The sequence below is a fragment of the Lissotriton vulgaris genome, chromosome 12, assembly GCF_964263255.1.
Source record: "Lissotriton vulgaris chromosome 12, aLisVul1.2, whole genome shotgun sequence".
Lineage (NCBI taxonomy): Eukaryota > Metazoa > Chordata > Amphibia > Caudata > Salamandridae > Lissotriton > Lissotriton vulgaris.
In genome coordinates this window covers 238,106,157-238,122,361 of record NC_141700.1, presented here as the reverse complement: position 1 = coordinate 238,122,361, position 16,205 = coordinate 238,106,157, and positions in this window count along the sequence as shown.

Below are 16,205 nucleotides of genomic sequence, written 5' to 3'. Positions count from 1 at the left end.
CAGGATCTAAAGCAGGCTTAAGAAGCCTTGGATGCAGTCAGTCTTTTATTAACTATCATGACCGACACAATGTGATCCATAATACTTCCATCTTGGCAGAAATTACATTCAAGCACAGGCCCCCACTGGAAGGTAGTTATGACATTCAGGTGCTGAAAACGCCTTTTTAATGCCTAAAGGAATGATTGTGAGCTTTACTTACCATACATATTGGCCAAATGATGCCCTATGCCGGAAGACTGTCTTTTTTTTTTTTTCTTCAGTATCGGCAATGCAGAGACAATTTGTTGCGAAACACTGCCACTGCTGGTCATTCAGTATAATCTGCAGATGGAAAAGTCCACTGTTAGCACATTTACTACAAGCAATACAAAAAATCATGCTTTTTATAAAGGGTAAACAGATCAATACCATGGAGTTTGTATTATTGTGAAAATCAGCAGCTCATTAGAAAATCAAATCTCGATTTGTTTTTTTAACCTACCATACTACTCTGAGTCTCATGCCTCTTTTGCCAACACGCTCTAAACAACTGTAGAAGGTACATTAGGACATAGATAGAGATCTTTTTGCCAGCCAAGTGGCAGCGTACCCCTCTCACTTTATTTGTTTTAGGATATGGTACAACAGTAGCAATTAAGCCAGCTGATAAGTTGAGAGGTAGGGTTATGCTACAGTTAATGGGAATAATAAAAGCTATGAATAGCATGTTCATAATCATCATTTGAGCCAATTCCTAGCAGTTCAGCAATAGTGAAGTTGACTCTAATGTTCAAACTCACGCTCGTTCAAATTTAGAGGTCTTATAAAGTGCCCTAATTTTGTACATTTTACCATCATAGCTGTCACTTGGGCGTCCGGTCTACCCTGCTACTCATTTCATTAGCAAGATAAATGTATCTTACTGCTTGCTAGGCAACAACAGAGTGGCCCTCACGTCAGACAACATCTTGCATTTAGCTTTATGATGTCAGCTTGCTAGGCAACAGATTGGCCCTCATGTCAGACAACATCTTGCATTCGCTTTATGATGTCAGATCATCACTGGTACAATTGTCCTTGTGGAAGCGGACCGCACAGGAGGATGAGATATCAGAAGTTATGCAGTAGGTTGCTATCTCTATTCATGACTGCAAGGCAAGTCGGAGGTGGAATGGCAAATATTCTGAACCACTCAAAGCACTGTGGCCTTTTTGAAAGTGGGATGCAGATACAAAAACAGAGATTATCCTTACCAACAATCCTTCTTGAGTATCAGAGTCCAACATACAGAGTGCAGCGTAAGACGTTAAATCTGCTTCATTCCGTGAGAACGCAACTCTATAGTTCTACAGTGAGATAGTGCATTTCAGCCTCAAAGGAAGCAATGTCCTCAAACGGAACATTGGTGGCACCAGGATCTAAAGCAGGCTTAAGAAGCCTTGGATGCAGTCAGTCTTTTATTAACTATCATGACCGACACAATGTGATCCATAATACTTCCATCTTGGCAGAAATTACATTCAAGCACAGGCCCCCACTAGAAGGTAGTTATGACATTCAGGTGCTGAAAACGCCTTTTTAATGCCTAAAGGAATGATTGTGAGCTTTACTTACCATACATATTGGCCAAATGATGCCCTATGCCGGAAGACTGTCTTTTTTTTTTTTCTTCAGTATCGGCAATGCAGAGACAATTTGTTGCGAAACACTGCCACTGCTGGTCATTCAGTATAATCTGCAGATGGAAAAGTCCACTGTTAGCACATTTACTACAAGCAATACAAAAAATCATGCTTTTTATAAAGGGTAACCAGATCAATACCATGGAGTTTGTATTATTGTGAAAATCAGCAGCTCATTAGAAAATCAAATCTCGATTTGTGTTTTTAACCTACCATACTACTCTGAGTCTCATGCCTCTTTTGCCAACACGCTCTAAACAACTGTAGAAGGTACATTAGGACATAGATAGAGATCTTTTTGCCAGCCAAGTGGCAGCGTACCCCTCTCACTTTATTTGTTTTAGGATATGGTACAACAGTAGCAATTAAGCCAGCTGATAAGTTGAGAGGTAGGGTTATGCTACAGATAATGGGAATAATAAAAGCTATGAATATCATGTTCATAATCATCATTTGAGCCAATTCCTAGCAGTTCAGCAATAGTGAAGTTGACTCTAATGCTCAAACTCACGCTCGTTCAAATTTAGAGGTCTTATAAAGTGCCCTAATTTTGTACATTTTACCATCATAGCTGTCACTTGGGCGTCCGGTCTACCCTGCTACTCATTTCATTAGCAAGATAAATGTATCTTACTGCTTGCTAGGCAACAACAGAGTGGCCCTCACGTCAGACAACATCTTGCATTTAGCTTTATGATGTCAGCTTGCTAGGCAACAGATTGGCCCTCATGTCAGACAACATCTTGCATTCGCTTTATGATGTCAGATCATCACTGGTACAATTGTCCTTGTGGAAGCGGACCGCACAGGAGGATGAGATATCAGAAGTTATGCAGTAGGTTGCTATCTCTATTCATGACTGCAAGGCAAGTCGGAGGTGGAATGGCAAATATTCTGAACCACTCAAAGCACTGTGGCCTTTTTGAAAGTGGGATGCAGATACAAAAACAGAGATTATCCTTACCAACAATCCTTCTTGAGTATCAGAGTCCAACATACAGAGTGCAGCGTAAGACGTTAAATGTGCTTCATTCCGTGAGAACGCAACTCTATAGTTCTACAGTGAGATAGTGCATTTCAGCCTCAAAGGAAGCAATGTCCTCAAACGGAACATTGGTGGCACCAGGATCTAAAGCAGGCTTAAGAAGCCTTGGATGCAGTCAGTCTTTTATTAACTATCATGACCGACACAATGTGATCCATAATACTTCCATCTTGGCAGAAATTACATTCAAGCACAGGCCCCCACTAGAAGGTAGTTATGACATTCAGGTGCTGAAAACGCCTTTTTAATGCCTAAAGGAATGATTGTGAGCTTTACTTACCATACATATTGGCCAAATGATGCCCTATGCCGGAAGACTGTCTTTTTTTTTTTTTCTTCAGTATCGGCAATGCAGAGACAATTTGTTGCGAAACACTGCCACTGCTGGTCACAGTATAATCTGCAGATGGAAAAGTCCACTGTTAGCACATTTACTACAAGCAATACAAAAAATCATGCTTTTTATAAAGGGTAAACAGATCAATACCATGGAGTTTGTATTATTGTGAAAATCAGCAGCTCATTAGAAAATCAAATCTCGATTTGTGTTTTTAACCTACCATACTACTCTGAATCTCATGCCTCTTTTGCCAACACGCTCTAAACAACTGTAGAAGGTACATTAGGACATAGATAGAGATCTTTTTGCCAGCCAAGTGGCAGCGTACCCCCCTCACTTTATTTGTTTTAGGATATGGTACAACAGTAGCAATTAAGCCAGCTGATAAGTTGAGAGGTAGGGTTATGCTACAGTTAATGGGAATAATAAAAGCTATGAATAGCATGTTCATAATCATCATTTGAGCCAATTCCTAGCAGTTCAGCAATAGTGAAGTTGACTCTAATGCTCAAACTCACGCTCGTTCAAATTTAGAGGTCTTATAAAGTGCCCTAATTTTGTACATTTTACCATCATAGCTGTCACTTGGGCGTCCGGTCTACCCTGCTACTCATTTCATTAGCAAGATAAATGTATCTTACTGCTTGCTAGGCAACAACAGAGTGGCCCTCACGTCAGACAACATCTTGCATTTAGCTTTATGATGTCAGCTTGCTAGGCAACAGATTGGCCCTCATGTCAGACAACATCTTGCTTTTGCTTTATGATGTCAGATCATCACTGGTCCAATTGTCCTTGTGGAAGCGGACCACACAGGAGGATGAGATATCAGAAGTTATGCAGTAGGTTGCTATCTCTATTCATGACTGCAAGGCAAGTCGGAGGCGGAATGGCAAATACTCTGAACTACTCAAAGCACTGTGGCCTTTTTGAAAGTGGGATGCAGATACAAAAACAGAGATTATCCTTACCAACAATCCTTCTTGAGTATCAGAGTCCAACATACAGAGTGCAGCGGAAGACGTTAAATGTGCTTCATTCCGTGTGAACGCAACTCTATTGTTCTACAGTGAGATAGTGCATTTCAGCCTCAAAGGAAGCAATATCCCCAAACGGAACATTGGTGGCACCAGGATCTAAAGCAGGCTTAAGAAGCCTTGGATGCAGTCAGTCTTTTATTAACTATCATGACCGACACAATGTGATCCATAATACTTCCATCTTGGCAGAAATTACATTCAAGCACAGGCCCCCACTGGAAGGTAGTTATGACATTCAGGTGCTGAAAACGCCTTTTTAATGCCTAAAGGAATGATTGTGAGCTTTACTTACCATACATATTGGCCAAATGATGCCCTATGCCGGAAGACTGTCTTTTTTTTTTTTTCTTCAGTATCGGCAATGCAGAGACAATTTGTTGCGAAACACTGCCACTGCTGGTCATTCAGTATAATCTGCAGATGGAAAAGTCCACTGTTAGCACATTTACTACAAGCAATACAAAAAATCATGCTTTTTATAAAGGGTAAACAGATCAATACCATGGAGTTTGTATTATTGTGAAAATCAGCAGCTCATTAGAAAATCAAATCTCGATTTGTTTTTTTAACCTACCATACTACTCTGAGTCTCATGCCTCTTTTGCCAACACGCTCTAAACAACTGTAGAAGGTACATTAGGACATAGATAGAGATCTTTTTGCCAGCCAAGTGGCAGCGTACCCCTCTCACTTTATTTGTTTTAGGATATGGTACACCAGTAGCAATTAAGCCAGCTGATAAGTTGAGAGGTAGGGTTATGCTACAGTTAATGGGAATAATAAAAGCTATGAATAGCATGTTCATAATCATGATTTGAGCCAATTCCTAGCAGTTCAGCAATAGTGAAGTTGACTCTAATGCTCAAACTCACGCTCGTTCAAATTTAGAGGTCTTATAAAGTGCCCTCATTTTGTACATTTTACCATCATAGCTGTCACTTGGGCGTCCGGTCTACCCTGCTACTCATTTCATTAGCAAGATAAATGTATCTTACTGCTTGCTAGGCAACAACAGAGTGGCCCTCACGTCAGACAACATCTTGCATTTAGCTTTATGATGTCAGCTTGCTAGGCAACAGATTGGCCCTCATGTCAGACAACATCTTGCATTCGCTTTATGATGTCAGATCATCACTGGTACAATTGTCCTTGTGGAAGCGGACCGCACAGGAGGATGAGATATCAGAAGTTATGCAGTAGGTTGCTATCTCTATTCATGACTGCAAGGCAAGTCGGAGGTGGAATGGCAAATATTCTGAACCACTCAGACTGTGGCCTTTTTGAAAGTGGGATGCAGATACAAAAACAGAGATTATCCTTACCAACAATCCTTCTTGAGTATCAGAGTCCAACATACAGAGTGCAGCGTAAGACGTTAAATGTGCTTCATTCCGTGAGAACGCAACTCTATAGTTCTACAGTGAGATAGTGCATTTCAGCCTCAAAGGAAGCAATGTCCTCAAACGGAACATTGGTGGCACCAGGATCTAAAGCAGGCTTAAGAAGCCTTGGATGCAGTCAGTCTTTTATTAACTATCATGACCGACACAATGTGATCCATAATACTTCCATCTTGGCAGAAATTACATTCAAGCACAGGCCCCCACTAGAAGGTAGTTATGACATTCAGGTGCTGAAAACGCCTTTTTAATGCCTAAAGGAATGATTGTGAGCTTTACTTACCATACATATTGGCCAAATGATGCCCTATGCCGGAAGACTGTCTTTTTTTTTTTTTCTTCAGTATCGGCAATGCAGAGACAATTTGTTGCGAAACACTGCCACTGCTGGTCATTCAGTATAATCTGCAGATGGAAAAGTCCACTGTTAGCACATTTACTAAAAGCAATACCAAAAAATCATGCTTTTTATAAAGGGTAAACAGATCAATACTATGGAGTTGGTATTATTGTGAAAATCAGCAGCTCATTAGAAAATCAAATCTCGATTTGTGTTTTTAACCTACCATACTACTCTGAGTCTCATGCCTCTTTTGCCAACACGCTCTAAACAACTGTAGAAGGTACATTAGGACATAGATAGAGATCTTTTTGCCAGCCAAGTGGCAGCGTACCCCTCTCACTTTATTTGTTTTAGGATATGGTACAACAGTAGCAATTAAGCCAGCTGATAAGTTGAGAGGTAGGGTTATGCTACAGATAATGGGAATAATAAAAGCTATGAATATCATGTTCATAATCATCATTTGAGCCAATTCCTAGCAGTTCAGCAATAGTGAAGTTGACTCTAATGCTCAAACTCACGCTCGTTCAAATTTAGAGGTCTTATAAAGTGCCCTAATTTTGTACATTTTACCATCATAGCTGTCACTTGGGCGTCCGGTCTACCCTGCTACTCATTTCATTAGCAAGATAAATGTATCTTACTGCTTGCTAGGCAACAACAGAGTGGCCCTCACGTCAGACAACATCTTGCATTTAGCTTTATGATGTCAGCTTGCTAGGCAACAGATTGGCCCTCATGTCAGACAACATCTTGCTTTTGCTTTATGATGTCAGATCATCACTGGTCCAATTGTCCTTGTGGAAGCGGACCACACAGGAGGATGAGATATCAGAAGTTATGCAGTAGGTTGCTATCTCTATTCATGACTGCAAGGCAAGTCGGAGGCGGAATGGCAAATACTCTGAACCACTCAAAGCACTGTGGCCTTTTTGAAAGTGGGATGCAGATACAAAAACAGAGATTATCCTTACCAACAATACTTCTTGAGTATCAGAGTCCAACATACAGAGTGCAGCGGAAGACGTTAAATGTGCTTCATTCCGTGTGAACGCAACTCTATAGTTCTACAGTGAGATAGTGCATTTCAGCCTCAAAGGAAGCAATATCCCCAAACGGAACATTGGTGGCACCAGGATCTAAAGCAGGCTTAAGAAGCCTTGGATGCAGTCAGTCTTTTATTAACTATCATGACCGACACAATGTGATCAATAATACTTCCATCTTGGCAGAAATTTCATTCAAGCACAGGCCCCCACTAGAAGGTAGTTATGACATTCAGGTGCTGAAAACGCCTTTTTAATGCCTAAAGGAATGATTGTGAGCTTTACTTACCATACATATTGGTCAAATGATGCCCCATCCCGGAAGACTGTCTTTTTTTTTTTTCTTCAGTATCGGCAATGCAGAGACAATTTGTTGCGAAACACTGCCACTGCTGGTCATTCAGTATAATCTGCAGATGGAAAAGTCCACTGTTAGCACATTTACTGAAAGCAATACCAAAAAATCATGCTTTTTATAAAGGGTAAACAGATCAATACCATGGAGTTTGTATTATTGTGAAAATCAGCAGCTCATTAGAAAGTTTGTGTTTTTAACCTACCATACTACTCTGAGTCTCATGCCTCTTTTGCCAACACGCTCTAAACAACTGTAGAAGGTACATTAGGACATAGAGATCTTTTTGCCAGCCAAGTGGCAGCGTACCCCTCTCACTTTATTTGTTTTAGGATATGGTACACCGGTAGCAATTAAGCCAGCTGATAAGTTGAGAGGTAGGGTTATGCTACAGTTAATGGGAATAATAAAAGCTATGAATAGCATGTTCATAATCATCATTTGAGCCAATTCCTAGCAGTTCAGCAATAGTGAAGTTGACTCTAATGCTCAAACTCACGCTCGTTCAAATTTAGAGGTCTTATAAAGTGCCCTAATTTTGTACATTTTACCATCATAGCTGTCACTTGGGCGTCCGGTCTACCCTGCTACTCATTTCATTAGCAAGATAAATGTATCTTACTGCTTGCTAGGCAACAACAGAGTGGCCCTCACGTCTGACAACATCTTGCATTTAGCTTTATGATGTCAGCTTGCTAGGCAACAGATTGGCCCTCATGTCAGACAACATCTTGCTTTTGCTTTATGATGTCAGATCATCACTGGTCCAATTGTCCTTGTGGAAGCGGACCACACAGGAGGATGAGATATCAGAAGTTATGCAGTAGGTTGCTATCTCTATTCATGACTGCAAGGCAAGTCGGAGGCGGAATGGCAAATACTCTGAACCACTCAAAGCACGGTGGCCTTTTTGAAAGTTTGATGCAGATACAAAAACAGAGATTATCCTTACCAACAATCCTTCTTGAGTATCAGAGTCCAACATACAGAGTGCAGCGGAAGACGTTAAATGTGCTTCATTCCGTGTGAACGCAACTCTATAGTTCTACAGTGAGATAGTGCATTTCAGCCTCAAAGGAAGCAATATCCCCAAACGGAACATTGGTGGCACCAGGATCTAAAGCAGGCTTAAGAAGCCTTGGATGCAGTCAGTCTTTTATTAACTATCATGACCGACACAATGTGATCCATAATACTTCCATCTTGGCAGAAATTTCATTCAAGCACAGGCCCCCACTAGAAGGTAGTTATGACATTCAGGTGCTGAAAACGCCTTTTTAATGCCTAAAGGAATGATTGTGAGCTTTACTTACCATACATATTGGTCAAATGATGCCCCATCCCGGAAGACAGTCTTTTTTTTTTTTCTTCAGTTTCGGCAATGCAGAGACAATTTGTTGCGAAACACTGCCACTGCTGGTCATTCAGTATAATCTGCAGATGGAAAAGTCCACTGTTAGCACATTTACTGAAAGCAATACAAAAAAATCATGCTTTTTATAAAGGGTAAACAGATCAATACTATGGAGTTGGTATTATTGTGAAAATCAGCAGCTCATTAGAAAATCAAATCTCGATTTGTGTTTTTAACCTACCATACTACTCTGAGTCTCATGCCTCTTTTGCCAACACGCTCTAAACAACTGTAGAAGGTACATTAGGACATAGAGATCTTTTTGCCAGCCAAGTGGCAGCGTACCCCTCTCACTTTATTTGTTTTAGGATATGGTACACCAGTAGCAATTAAGCCAGCTGATAAGTTGAGAGGTAGGATTATGCTACAGTTAATGGGAATAATAAAAGCTATGAATAGCATGTTCATAATCATGATTTGAGCCAATTCCTAGCAGTTCAGCAATAGTGAAGTTGACTCTAATGCTCAAACTCACGCTCGTTCAAATTTAGAGGTCTTATAAAGTGCCCTCATTTTGTACATTTTACCATCATAGCTGTCACTTGGGCGTCCGGTCTACCCTGCTACTCATTTCATTAGCAAGATAAATGTATCTTACTGCTTGCTAGGCAACAACAGAGTGGCCCTCACGTCAGACAACATCTTGCATTTAGCTTTATGATGTCAGCTTGCTAGGCAACAGATTGGCCCTCATGTCAGACAACATCTTGCATTCGCTTTATGATGTCAGATCATCACTGGTACAATTGTCCTTGTGGAAGCGGACCGCACAGGAGGATGAGATATCAGAAGTTATGCAGTAGGTTGCTATCTCTATTCATGACTGCAAGGCAAGTCGGAGGTGGAATGGCAAATATTCTGAACCACTCAGACTGTGGCCTTTTTGAAAGTGGGATGCAGATACAAAAACAGAGATTATCCTTACCAACAATCCTTCTTGAGTATCAGAGTCCAACATACAGAGTGCAGCGTAAGACGTTAAATGTGCTTCATTCCGTGAGAACGCAACTCTATAGTTCTACAGTGAGATAGTGCATTTCAGCCTCAAAGGAAGCAATGTCCTCAAACGGAACATTGGTGGCACCAGGATCTAAAGCAGGCTTAAGAAGCCTTGGATGCAGTCAGTCTTTTATTAACTATCATGACCGACACAATGTGATCCATAATACTTCCATCTTGGCAGAAATTACATTCAAGCACAGGCCCCCACTAGAAGGTAGTTATGACATTCAGGTGCTGAAAACGCCTTTTTAATGCCTAAAGGAATGATTGTGAGCTTTACTTACCATACATATTGGCCAAATGATGCCCTATGCCGGAAGACTGTCTTTTTTTTTTTTTCTTCAGTATCGGCAATGCAGAGACAATTTGTTGCGAAACACTGCCACTGCTGGTCATTCAGTATAATCTGCAGATGGAAAAGTCCACTGTTAGCACATTTACTACAAGCAATACAAAAAATCATGCTTTTTATAAAGGGTAAACAGATCAATACCATGGAGTTTGTATTATTGTGAAAATCAGCAGCTCATTAGAAAATCAAATCTCGATTTGTGTTTTTAACCTACCATACTACTCTGAATCTCATGCCTCTTTTGCCAACACGCTCTAAACAACTGTAGAAGGTACATTAGGACATAGATAGAGATCTTTTTGCCAGCCAAGTGGCAGCGTACCCCCCTCACTTTATTTGTTTTAGGATATGGTACAACAGTAGCAATTAAGCCAGCTGATAAGTTGAGAGGTAGGGTTATGCTACAGTTAATGGGAATAATAAAAGCTATGAATAGCATGTTCATAATCATCATTTGAGCCAATTCCTAGCAGTTCAGCAATAGTGAAGTTGACTCTAATGCTCAAACTCACGCTCGTTCAAATTTTGAGGTCTTATAAAGTGCCCTAATTTTGTACATTTTACCATCATAGCTGTCACTTGGGCGTCCGGTCTACCCTGCTACTCATTTCATTAGCAAGATAAATGTATCTTACTGCTTGCTAGGCAACAACAGAGTGGCCCTCACGTCAGACAACATCTTGCATTTAGCTTTATGATGTCAGCTTGCTAGGCAACAGATTGGCCCTCATGTCAGACAACATCTTGCATTCGCTTTATGATGTCAGATCATCACTGGTACAATTGTCCTTGTGGAAGCGGACCGCACAGGAGGATGAGATATCAGAAGTTATGCAGTAGGTTGCTATCTCTATTCATGACTGCAAGGCAAGTCGGAGGCGGAATGGCAAATACTCTGAACCACTCAAAGCACTGTGGCCTTTTTGAAAGTGGGATGCAGATACAAAAACAGAGATTATCCTTACCAACAATCCTTCTTGAGTATCAGAGTCCAACATACAGAGTGCAGCGGAAGACGTTAAATGTGCTTCATTCTGTGAGAACGCAACTCTATAGTTCTACAGTGAGATAGTGCATCTCAGCCTCAAAGGAAGCAATGTCCTCAAACGGAACATTGGTGGCACTAGGATCTAAAGCAGGCTTAAGAAGCCTTGGATGCAGTCAGTCTTTTATTAACTATCATGACCGACACAATGTGATCCATAATACTTCCATTTTGGCAGAAATTACATTCAAGCACAGGCCCCCACTAGAAGGTAGTGATGACATTCAGGTGCTGAAAATGCCTTTTTAATGCAGAAAGGAATGATTGTGAGCTTTACTTACCATACATATTGGTCAAATGATGCCCTATGCCGGAAGACTGTCTTTTTTTTTTTCTTCAGTATCGGCAATGCGGAGACAATTTGTTGCGAAACACTGCCACTGCTGGTCATTCAGTATAATCTGCAGATGGAAAAGTCCACTGTTAGCACATTTACTAAAAGCAATATCAAAAAATCATGCTTTTTATAAAAGGTAAACAGATCAATACTATGGAGTTTGTATTATTGTGAAAATCAGCAGCTCATTAGAAAATCAAATCTCGATTTGTGTTTTTAACCTACCATACTACTCTGAATCTCATGCCTCTTTTGCCAACACGCTCTAAACAACTGTAGAAGGTACATTAGGACATAGATAGAGATCTTTTTGCCAGCCAAGTGGCAGTGTACCCCTCTCACTTTATTTGTTTTAGGATATGGTACACCAGTAGCAATTAAGCCAGCTGATAAGTTGAGAGGTAGGGTTATGCTACAGTTAATGGGAATAATAAAAGCTATGAATAGCATGTTCATAATCATGATTTGAGCCAATTCCTAGCAGTTCAGCAATAGTGAAGTTGACTCTAATGCTCAAACTCACGCTCGTTCAAATTTAGAGGTCTTATAAAGTGCCCTCATTTTGTACATTTTACCATCATAGCTGTCACTTGGGCGTCCGGTCTACCCTGCTACTCATTTCATTAGCAAGATAAATGTATCTTACTGCTTGCTAGGCAACAACAGAGTGGCCCTCACGTCTGACAACATCTTGCATTTAGCTTTATGATGTCAGCTTGCTAGGCAACAGATTGGCCCTCATGTCAGACAACATCTTGCTTTTGCTTTATGATGTCAGATCATCACTGGTCCAATTGTCCTTGTGGAAGCGGACCACACAGGAGGATGAGATATCAGAAGTTATGCAGTAGGTTGCTATCTCTATTCATGACTGCAAGGCAAGTCGGAGGCGGAATGGCAAATACTCTGAACCACTCAAAGCACGGTGGCCTTTTTGAAAGTTTGATGCAGATACAAAAACAGAGATTATCCTTACCAACAATCCTTCTTGAGTATCAGAGTCCAACATACAGAGTGCAGCGGAAGACGTTAAATGTGCTTCATTCCGTGTGAACGCAACTCTATAGTTCTACAGTGAGATAGTGCATTTCAGCCTCAAAGGAAGCAATATCCCCAAACGGAACATTGGTGGCACCAGGATCTAAAGCAGGCTTAAGAAGCCTTGGATGCAGTCAGTCTTTTATTAACTATCATGACCGACACAATGTGATCCATAATACTTCCATCTTGGCAGAAATTTCATTCAAGCACAGGCCCCCACTAGAAGGTAGTTATGACATTCAGGTGCTGAAAACGCCTTTTTAATGCCTAAAGGAATGATTGTGAGCTTTACTTACCATACATATTGGTCAAATGATGCCCCATCCCGGAAGACAGTCTTTTTTTTTTTTCTTCAGTTTCGGCAATGCAGAGACAATTTGTTGCGAAACACTGCCACTGCTGGTCATTCAGTATAATCTGCAGATGGAAAAGTCCACTGTTAGCACATTTACTGAAAGCAATACAAAAAAATCATGCTTTTTATAAAGGGTAAACAGATCAATACTATGGAGTTGGTATTATTGTGAAAATCAGCAGCTCATTAGAAAATCAAATCTCGATTTGTGTTTTTAACCTACCATACTACTCTGAGTCTCATGCCTCTTTTGCCAACACGCTCTAAACAACTGTAGAAGGTACATTAGGACACAGAGATCTTTTTGCCAGCCAAGTGGCAGCGTACCCCTCTCACTTTATTTGTTTTAGGATATGGTACACCGGTAGCAATTAAGCCAGCTGATAAGTTGAGAGGTAGGGTTATGCTACAGTTAATGGGAATAATAAAAGCTATGAATAGCATGTTCATAATCATCATTTGAGCCAATTTCTAGCAGTTAAGCAATAGTGAAGATGACTCTAATGCTCAAACTCACGCTCGTGCAAATTTAGAGGTCTTATAAAGTGCCCGAATTTTGTACATTTTACCATCATAGCTGTCACTTGGGCGTCCGGTCTACCCTGCTACTCATTTCATTAGCAAGATAAATGTATCTTACTGCTTGCTAGGCAACAACAGAGTGGCCCTCACGTCAGACAACATCTTGCATTTAGCTTTATGATGTCAGCTTGCTAGGCAACAGATTGGCCCTCATGTCAGACAACATCTTGCTTTTGCTTTATGATGTCAGATCATCACTGGTCCAATTGTCCTTGTGGAAGCTGACCACACAGGAGGATGAGATATCAGAAGTTATGCAGAAGGTTGCTATCTCTATTCATGACTGCAAGGCAAGTCGGAGGCGGAATGGCAAATACTCTGAACCACTCAAAGCACTGTGGCCTTTTTGAAAGTGGGATGCAGATACAAAAACAGAGATTATCCTTACCAACAATCCTTCTTGAGTATCAGAGTCCAACATACAGAGTGCAGCGGAAGACGTTAAATGTGCTTCATTCTGTGAGAACGCAACTCTATAGTTCTACAGTGAGATAGTGCATTTCAGCCTCAAAGGAAGCAATGTCCTCAAACGGAACGTTGGTGGCACCAGGATCTAAAGCAGGCTTAAGAAGCCTTGGATGCAGTCAGTCTTTTATTAACTATCATGACCGACACAATGTGATCCATAATACTTCCATTTTGGCAGAAATTACATTCAAGCACAGGCCCCCACTAGAAGGTAGTGATGACATTCAGGTGCTGAAAATGCCTTTTTAATGCAGAAAGGAATGATTGTGAGCTTTACTTACCATACATATTGGTCAAATGATGCCCTATGCCGGAAGACTGTCTTTTTTTTTTTCTTCAGTATCGGCAATGCGGAGACAATTTGTTGCGAAACACTGCCACTGCTGGTCATTCAGTATAATCTGCAGATGGAAAAGTCCACTGTTAGCACATTTACTAAAAGCAATATCAAAAAATCATGCTTTTTATAAAAGGTAAACAGATCAATACTATGGAGTTTGTATTATTGTGAAAATCAGCAGCTCATTAGAAAATCAAATCTCGATTTGTGTTTTTAACCTACCATACTACTCTGAATCTCATGCCTCTTTTGCCAACACGCTCTAAACAACTGTAGAAGGTACATTAGGACATAGATAGAGACCTTTTTGCCAGCCAAGTGGCAGTGTACCCCTCTCACTTTATTTGTTTTAGGATATGGTACACCAGTAGCAATTAAGCCAGCTGATAAGTTGAGAGGTAGGGTTATGCTACAGTTAATGGGAATAATAAAAGCTATGAATAGCATGTTCATAATCATGATTTGAGCCAATTCCTAGCAGTTCAGCAATAGTGAAGTTGACTCTAATGCTCAAACTCACGCTCGTTCAAATTTAGAGGTCTTATAAAGTGCCCTCATTTTGTACATTTTACCATCATAGCTGTCACTTGGGCGTCCGGTCTACCCTGCTACTCATTTCATTAGCAAGATAAATGTATCTTACTGCTTGCTAGGCAACAACAGAGTGGCCCTCACGTCTGACAACATCTTGCATTTAGCTTTATGATGTCAGCTTGCTAGGCAACAGATTGGCCCTCATGTCAGACAACATCTTGCTTTTGCTTCATGATGTCAGATCATCACTGGTCCAATTGTCCTTGTGGAAGTGGACCACACAGGAGGATGAGATATCAGAAGTTATGCAGTAGGTTGCTATCTCTATTCATGACTGCAAGGCAAGTCGGAGGCGGAATGGCAAATACTCTGAACCACTCAAAGCACGGTGGCCTTTTTGAAAGTTTGATGCAGATACAAAAACAGAGATTATCCTTACCAACAATCCTTCTTGAGTATCAGAGTCCAACATACAGAGTGCAGCGGAAGACGTTAAATGTGCTTCATTCCGTGTGAACGCAACTCTATAGTTCTACTGTGAGATAGTGCATTTCAGCCTCAAAGGAAGCAATATCCCCAAACGGAACATTGGTGGCACCAGGATCTAAAGCAGGCTTAAGAAGCCTTGGATGCAGTCAGTCTTTTATTAACTATCATGACCGACACAATGTGATCCATAATACTTCCATCTTGGCAGAAATTTCATTCAAGCACAGGCCCCCACTAGAAGGTAGTTATGACATTCAGGTGCTGAAAACGCCTTTTTAATGCCTAAAGGAATGATTGTGAGCTTTACTTACCATACATATTGGTCAAATGATGCCCCATCCCGGAAGACAGTCTTTTTTTTTTTTCTTCAGTTTCGGCAATGCAGAGACAATTTGTTGCGAAACACTGCCACTGCTGGTCATTCAGTATAATCTGCAGATGGAAAAGTCCACTGTTAGCACATTTACTAAAAGCAATACCAAAAAATCATGCTTTTTATAAAGGGTAAACAGATCAATACTATGGAGTTTGTATTATTGTGAAAATCAGCAGCTCATTAGAAAATCAAATCTCGATTTGTGTTTTTAACCTACCATACTACTCTGAATCTCATGCCTCTTTTGCCAACACGCTCTAAACAACTGTAGAAGGTACATTAGGACATAGATAGAGATCTTTTTGCCAGCCAAGTGGCAGCGTACCCCTCTCACTTTATTTGTTTTAGGATATGGTACACCAGTAGCAATTAAGCCAGCTGATAAGTTGAGAGGTAGGGTTATGCTACAGTTAATGGGAATAATAAAAGCTATGAATAGCATGTTCATAATCATGATTTGAGCCAATTCCTAGCAGTTCAGCAATAGTGAAGTTGACTCTAATGCTCAAACTCACGCTCGTTCAAATTTAGAGGTCTTATAAAGTGCCCTCATTTTGTACATTTTACCATCATAGCTGTCACTTGGGCGTCCGGTCTACCCTGCTACTCATTTCATTAGCAAGATAAATGTATCTTA